General features: G+C 46.4%; 1 protein-coding gene across 4 annotated transcripts in view; it reads left to right on the top strand.

Moving 5' to 3' along the window:
• The window catches only part of HIPK3 (homeodomain interacting protein kinase 3), a 503,936-nt gene that overhangs the window by 122,891 nt on the left and 372,450 nt on the right, over positions 1 to 8,595 (top strand). The window lies entirely within an intron of this gene.

The raw sequence follows: 8,595 nt of genomic DNA, 5'->3' as shown, positions 1-8,595 counted from the left end.
TTAATTTTGTGACGCGGCGGACTCATCCATCCACTAGGCAGTGTCTGCTGCCATGGGGCCATTTAAACTTCGCATTATGCAATTTTGCTTTTGCTTGTCAAGCCCAGCGCCCTCCAAAGCGCAAAAAGACCTCAAACATGGATCTGGGGGCCTTTGACCTCCTAAAAAAATGGGTTTTTAGCCAGCTTTGACGGGGGATTTCCTAACCCACTCCTGAGGCGGAAGCCTGGAGGGGGCGGTAAGATTTCTTGTTTCTTCCTGGTTTTAAAAATTGTATTGGTGTCACTTAATTTGCTATGTTTTAATTGCGCACTAACAATACAAAGCTTACCGCCCTCATTACTCTGGTTGGGGCAGCAGCCATTCGCTCCTTCTTCTCACGCACAGCCGATTTGAACGCTGTTGCGTTTGTTTGTTTACTCGAGCGGCCGCCATTCCCACAGGTGTGCTCGCTGACCACGCCCCCTTGAGGCCACACCCCCCTCAACTAGATATGTGCATGCACAGGAAGCGCAGCGGACGAGCGCGGCGGGACCGCCGTTTGCACGCCGAAGGCGCGCCTAAGGCAAGCCCGTCTGCGCCCGTCCGCGCCAAGTCCGCGACAGGCGCAGGAAATTCTGTCCTAACTCCCCCCCCCCTTAGTAAGGTATCTGCCTAACGAATTATACGGCCTACGCGGGATGTACAATTGCAATTGCAAACCTGACATGAAGAACCTATATGGTCCCTTCAGCTGTAAATTCTGCCGTTGGTCCTCTGACAGCGACCCAGCTAAATCACCTACCTCCGTAACCAACTCCACGGATAACTCACCACACTTTAAAGGAGGGCTGATCAACGCTCGCTCCATGTGTCGGCACAGCCAAGACATAAGGGACCTTATCCAAAATTTAGATCTTGATTGCCTCCTGATTACTGAGACTTGGCTAACGGACGATAGTAACCCTGATCTAGCCATAGCCCTCCCCCAGGGCTTTTCCATCTTTAGGCAAGACAGACTGAAGGGAAGAGGTGGTGGTGTCGCTGTAGTAATCAAAAACAGCTTCAACTGCCACACGTTTAACTTAGACCCCCTAAAAGACATGGAAGGTCTTGGCTTCTCTATCAAACTTAACGACTCTTCGTCCTTCTCCGGAGGATTGATATATCGCCCCCCTGGTAATGCCACCAGATTCCTAGACTCTTTGAGTGACTCCTTGGCTCACCTCCTCCTCAGATATCCACATGTCACTCTCGTTGGGGACTTTAATCTACACCTTGAGTCCAAAACCGATGTACAAGTCAACCACTTTCTTCAGACCCTAGAAATCTTTAATCTCCATCAAAGAGTTAATCAGCCCACTCACTTACTAGGGCATACACTTGATGGGGTTTGCACTAACCTCTCCCCTCTAACAACCCTACCTCCTGTCCCTCAAATATGGACTGATCATAGCCTGATCCCGTTCCAAATTAAAACTTCACGCGTGCTAACTACCAGTAAACCTAGCTCACATCCGGATAACCTCGTTAACGGGAAAAAGGTGCAGGAAAACATCGACCTAAATCCCATCACCAATTCTCAGATTCCTAACTTTACCGGTAACGTCGAACATGACGCTAACCTTTTCCACAGTTGGATTTGTCAGGAAATTAAAGCCCGTGAACCTCCCAATCGTCCCCGAAGAATAGATAAAAAATCTAAGACCAGAGCCCCCTGGTTCACCCCAGAGCTAGCAATAGCCCATCTAGCTTGCAGAAAAGCTGAACGCAAATGGCGTAGAATGTACTGCATGGCAGTCAAACTTTCATATATCCAGCTGAGGAAAACCTATCATTCCAACATTAAAACAGCTAAAAAATTTTTTTATACAAACGCCATTAAAGAGTCCAAACATAAACAAAAAACATTGTTTTCAATTGTGAAGACGTTCACCCAGCCCAGAGCGTTACAACCTGAAATTCCACCATCCCAAGAGTTTTGTAACCAAATTGCCGTTTCTTCGAGGAGAAAATAGATGCCATCCCAAAAAAATGTCCTCCTCCCCAAGTAACACAGACCTTAAGTAAATCCGCCCAGAAAGAAATCCCTGTTGGAAGTCTTAACTTCACTCCAGTTAATTTAGATCAAACTAGAGAAATTATCTTGGCATGCAAATCTGATTCACCCTCTGACCCCTGCCCCCCTAGAATACTCCATCTCATTGACGTGGTGAACCCAATTATTAACAAGATTGTTAATTCCTCTCTTAGCACTGGAATTGTACCTCGCCTGTGGAAACAGGGAATAGTCAAACCCCTGATGAAGAAATCTAACAAATCCCCCTCTGAACTTACTAATCTCCGCCCAATATCGCTCCTTCCAGCACTAGGAAAGATCACCGAACAAACGGTTTATAGAGAACTTAAAAGGTATCTTGAAGCACACAATGTACTCCATCCCCAACAATCAGGCTTTCGCCCCCATCACTCTACAGAAACTGCACTGATTGAGTTAACAGACTCTATAAAGCTGCTGCAGGATCAGAAGAAGAATGCCGTCCTCATTCTTTTAGACCTCACAGCGGCATTCGACACCATCTCGCACTCCATTCTGATTAGCAGACTGACAGATATTGGTATCTCAGAGGTGGCTCTAGCTTGGATAACGTTCTTTCTAACGGACAGATCGCAAACGATCGCCCTAGGTCCTTTCCTCTCCAAAGAGAAGAGGGTCTCATCTGGAGTCCCTCAGGGCTCCATCCTGAGCCCTCTCCTCTTCAACATTTACCTAATTCCACTCATCTCTGAGTCATTCGGCATACTCGTAACATCGTATGCCCATGATACGCAACTCATTGTGTCCCTAGAGGAACACTCGACTGAGGCGGAGCAGAACCTCAAATGCTGTCTGAAAGCTGTTTTTCATTGGATGGATCTAAACCATCTAAAATGTAATTCCAGCAAGACCGAGATCCCCCCTATGGGAAAAAATGTCAATTTTTGTCCTAGCCTATGGTGGCCTGAAGACTCAGCTGTCCCCCCCCCCCCCCCCCCCTCCCAGACTGTAACAACTGCAAGGAACCTTGGAGTCCTGTTTGATACTGATCTGTCTTTCGACCAACACGTGAGGACTGTGGCCGGCCGTTGTTTCGGAATCATCAAATCTCTAAAAAAAGTTTGACTTTTTACCAATAGACTCTAGAAAAACCGTCGCAGTGGCCCTAGTTCTTGCTCGCTTGGACTACTGCAACGGTCTTCTGGCTGGCGCCAAGAAAGCTACACTTAAACTCCAAAGCGTACTTCACTCTGCAGCCAGATTAGTTCTGAAGTTACCCAGAAGATCTTCAATATCTGCTGCTTTAAAATCCTTACATTGGCTCCCACTGCACAAAAGAATATTTTTCAAGATTCTTATTGTAGCATTTCGGGCATTTAATCACTCCGGCCCAAAATATCTTATCAAGCGTTTCCCTCACTACAACCCTAGCAGATCCCTGCATGCCCAAATTCCTGAGGTCCTTAACCCAAGAAAAACACTTCAGGAAAGCACTAAAAACTTGGATTTTTAATCTTCCCGACGACTACACCATGGCAGCCATCTAACCTTTCTACCTTTAGGAAGTTACTTGATCTTCTACCTGGAAATCAGCGCCAAGATGCTCCTTCCGGAGCGACCGTTGCGCTCTACAAATACCCTCACAAATTACAAATTACAATCTACCCTCCCTGAGGTCCCTCCTTTACAGGACGAGGACGAGGACTCAGTAGACGAGTCCGCGGATGACGCAGGCCCGTCCAGGCCTTGTCGTCCCGTAGAGCCCTCAGCCAATGACGCCACAGAGGGAGAGAAACACTCAGACATGTTAGTTTCTGACGACAATAATAAAAAATAAATGTAGAACGGTCGCACTCCCAAATGGTAAGTGACTGTTATCTGTTTATTCAAGAAAAGAATATTCTCAGGTGCTTGTGAGTGCTACCTCCTGATCTCCAGAGGTGTAATCAATATAGTAGGTCAATAGCGTCCTCCTGCAGGGAAAGAACATACTCGCATAGCACTCTGCTATGGCGATGGAATCGCGTTTAAAATGTTAATCAAGTAAACACAAATTCAATTATTCATCCAAAAGAGAATTTATTCTCCGGTTCGTAATTCTCATTCTTCATATGATGCTTCTCATATTAAGGAATCCATAGTATTTAAACGTAAAATTTGTATACAGGGTACCAGGTAGCATAAACTCCCCGATGCATTTCGGTTCTAACCCTTTGTCAAGGGGAATTTCCTAGAGAGAATGGCAAATAACTTGATGAGCTGAAGTCCAAGAGCTCATGAATGCAAAACAAATGTTATGCTAATGCTAGTAGTGACCAAAGAATATATCCGTATCTGTCCAAAGTCTAGAAATCAAGTGTGCATTCCAAAATGAAGAAAAGGAAGAAACACCCAGAGTGAACTCAACGGTATGGAGACAAGTGTAAGACTCGCATTGCAAGTGATCGGTATGGTGAACTGACAAAAAGAACCGGGGTTGCGGTGCAAAGTACCAAACACGAAACGTATAGCATAGATGCTTATTCAAATGCTAAAATAACTTCGAGCGAGAGCTCATATAAATGTGTAATCAGAATCGCGTGATAAATACTCGTGTATACACAAAAACCAACGTGCACATTGAGTGAAAACCACACGTAAGAACAAAATAAAAACAGACGCACGTACCTGTTACTCCAATCAGCCGTTAGCAAACTGGTAACCAAGCGTGGTGTGTCCCGCGTCTCTCAAGACCCGGAAAAGAAATATTGGAGCAGGCGATCAGTGTCAACACTGAAGAGATGTTCCTAAATACGAAAAAATACTCGCGTACGTGAACGTCGGTGAAACAGAGAAAACGGACACGAAGGCGTTGAATAAAAGACTAATAGACCAGAAGAAAAAAAGAAAAAAAGTGAGGTAGATGAAAATGGTGAAAAAAGTGAAAATGAATCCAGAATGTGAAACGAAGCTATAAGATACATAGTAACCAAATTCAACAGTGGTATAAGCATTGGTCATATACACGAGGTGCAGTTAAAAAAATGTATGATAACTGATTTCTGAACAAAAAAATGCATAAAAGTAAAGTTATGCAGAAATATAAGCGTAGGTCACATGTACATAGTACAGTTTGAGAAATTGTAAGTAACAACAAAATTCTAAACGCTCATTTAACCCCATCGGGTGTACAGAGTTAAGTTTGTTGATCCAACATAATTCTCGTTGTAGGAGAAAGCTTCTGTTATCTCTCCCATGTCTCACTGTTATTTGTTCCAACACCATAAACCTAAGTTCACTGATAGTATGGTTTAACTCGACAAAATGTGCTGCCACTGTGGACTTGGTATTCTTCAATCGTATGTTGCTTTTGTGTTCCGTGAGTCGGGGTCTTCATTTTACGTTCCGTTTTGCCAACATATGGTACTCAGCACGGATATTTCAATAAGTATACCACATTGCTAGTCTCGCAAGTGGCGGTGACTCGTAGTTTGATCGGAGTACCTTTGGTGGGATGCATAATGGTAGTACCCTTAATGATGTTATTACAGCTGCCACCCTGACGAAGGGTTAGACCCGAAATGCATCGGGAAGTTTATGCTTCCTGGTACTCTGTATACAAATTTTACGTGTAAATACTAGGGAGTCCTTAATATGAGAAGCATCATATGAAGATTGAGAATTACGAACTGGAGAATAAATTCTCTATTGGATGAATAATTGAATTGGATTTGTGTTTACTTGATTAACATTTTAAACGCGATTCCATAGCCGAGTGCTATGTGAGTAAGTTCTTTCTCTGCAGGAGGACGCTATTCAGCTACTGTTTCCTAAGGACCTCATTCAGCCCCGTTCCTCGGAGTGGGCCCCCTCCACTAAAGTTTCATCGTTTGTGGCGGGATGCCTACGCAAATCCCTAGAGAAGGAGGTGAGAGCTTGCCTCAAGGCAGAGTGCCCGCACCCTACCCTACCGGACAAAGTGGCTTTGACTCCGGTGGTTGACCCCAGGATGACAACCTTCCTGCAAAAACATATTCGTGACCCTAAAAAAGGGATTGACCGATCATGGAAATCGTGTCAAGATAAACTTTTAGACATCGCAGGACCCCTCACAAAAGTCCTGGAGCTGGCAGAAGAGGCCAAATCGTCTAGCACCCCACTTTCCCCAGAGAGAATCCCGAATTGGGCTCAGCGTGCGATTGTCTTTTTAGGCAATGCGAACTGTGCCCTTTCTACTGAAAGGAGGCACTCGTTTTTGCTGAAGGTAGACACCAAATTGGGAGACCTCGCCACTTCAGAGGCGGGAGCGGTGGCACAGGGCGGTCTCTTAAGAGAGCCGTTTCTAAAAGAGCTGAACAAATTTATGACCACCTTCTCATCGCTTGACAAAGCACAATCTTCCATAAAGGTGTTTCACCCTAAGGTTTTTTTCAGGGCCGGCTGTGGTAGAGGGCGTTTGACCGGCCGCTTTTTCACCCAAAGCTCTGAGGCAACGGCTTGAAGCAGCAGGACACAGGCAGACAGGAGTTTTTCCAGTCCTGTTGAGGCTTCAGGGGCCGCAGTGGCAGAGGAGCAGCCAGAGGCCACAATGTGCCTAACTCAGGTGAGACATTCCCCTCTTTCACATCTACTGGTGGGCGGCAGGTTGGCGGTTTTCGTGAACAACTGGAAGGCTAATGCCGCCGATGCATGGGTGTTGGAGACCGTGCAAGGGTTCCATATAGAGTTCTACGGTTCCCCCGTGCAGCCTGTTCGTCCCCGGCCGCTGGTTTTTGCAGGAGATCAAGCATCCCTCATAGACCGAGAGGGGAAGGATCTACTGCAAAAAGGGGCGGTGGTTCCCACACACCTTCAGCTCAGGGGTTTCCTCAGCAATGTCTTCCTGGTAGACAGGACGGACGGGGACTGTGTTCCGTAATCAATCTGAAGGAATTCAATTAATGGTTGGTATACCGCCATTTCAAGATGGAAGGCATCCATCTACTGCGGGAACTTCTCCAAGCGGGTGATTGGATGGTCAGGCTAGATTTAAAAGATGCGTACTTGGTGGTTCCCATTCCCCCCCCACCCCGCACACCGTTGATTCCTACAGTTTATGTGGAAAGACCAGGTGTTCAAATTCGCCTTGCTTCCTTTTGGCTTGTCATCGGCCCCGTGGTGCTTCACCAAGGTTCTCAAGCCGGTGGTGAAAATGCTAAGGGCCAAAGGCTTTTGCCTTATTTATTTGGACGAAATCCTCCTTTTGGAGCAATCTCCCCTCCGGCTCTCTCATCAGTTACAAGAGACTATAGATCTCCTTCAGAATTTGGGGTTCATAATCCATACCAAGAAGTCGCTCATAACACCTGCCGAACAGTTAACCTTCCTGGTTTTCGTAGTGGACTCTGTATCCTGCACCTTGAGCCTTCCGGCTCGGAAAATGTTCAAGGTCTGCAGGGAGCGGAGGCGAGTGTTCCGTCCCGTCCCGTCCCGTCCCTCGACCTCGCCGAGGCAGATTGCTCGTCTGGTGGGTCATCTGAGCTCCTAAATTTAGGCTATCTCTCCAGGTCCGTTCCATTACAGAGCATTGCAACGATGGTGGCTCGACCATAAGGAGGCGTGGAAGGGCGGGGCCATATTCGGTTGCGAACCAGATTTAGTTATAGAGTCAGATGCCAGCAAGTCAGGCTGGGGGGGGGGGGGGGCCTGATACGGGGCCTCCTTTACTGGAGGAAAGTGGTCGGCAGGCAAGGGCCAACTGAATGCCTAACCACCAACATGAACTCTAGCAACAACAAAACACTTATCGGCCACCTTATTTACCATCCCCTAGGCAACACCACCACATTCACTGAACATCTGTCCGACCTGATTGCCCACTGCCATCTCCAAGACACGAACAGCCTTATTCTGGGTGACCCCAATCTACACTGGAATGAGAATAACCTGCTAATCCAGAAACTGAAGGAGCTGCTTCACAGTAACGACCTTACCCAACACTGCTTAGAGGAAATCCACAACAAAGGAACAATCCTAGATGCCATTATCGCCCAGCACAACACTGTCACGATAGACCGCACGCTGCCCGTGGACTGGTCCGACCACCTCTTAATCCTTTTCCACCTCACTCAGCTGATCACACTTAAACCCCCAACCCAAGACCCTCCGTAATGGACTAGAAACTTCACTCAGATTAACATGACTGACCTAGAGGGAAGGGTAAACTCTCTCCTCACTGCCTCCATGGATGATCTTTCCACAACAGAACTCACCTCCCACTACAACACAAACATGACATCCATTCTAGATCAAGTAGCCCCTTGAAACTAAAATAAAAAAATAGGAACATCACATCCAGATCTTGGTTCAACACGGACATTAACAACGAAAGAAGACAACTAAGAGGTACAGAAAGACTATGGAAGAGCAACCCCATCTTAAGCAAAAATAACCAGGCCCAACGAATTGTTCAAAATCAGGCAACAAACCTCCATGCCCCCGGAATCCTCCCTAAAGGCCTCCAAGTACTTGTGTGTAAACTTCGCCAACTTCTTCGAAGAAATAATTACCAAGATTGAGCTCTCACTGGACATCAACGTCAACCCGGTCTGCAAAAGCCT

The sequence above is a fragment of the Triturus cristatus genome, chromosome 3_2 (assembly GCF_964204655.1).
Source record: "Triturus cristatus chromosome 3_2, aTriCri1.1, whole genome shotgun sequence".
In the NCBI taxonomy this organism is placed as follows: domain Eukaryota; kingdom Metazoa; phylum Chordata; class Amphibia; order Caudata; family Salamandridae; genus Triturus; species Triturus cristatus.
The sequence above is the reverse complement of the archived record's forward strand: the minus strand, read 5'-3'. Positions and strand labels throughout refer to the sequence as shown.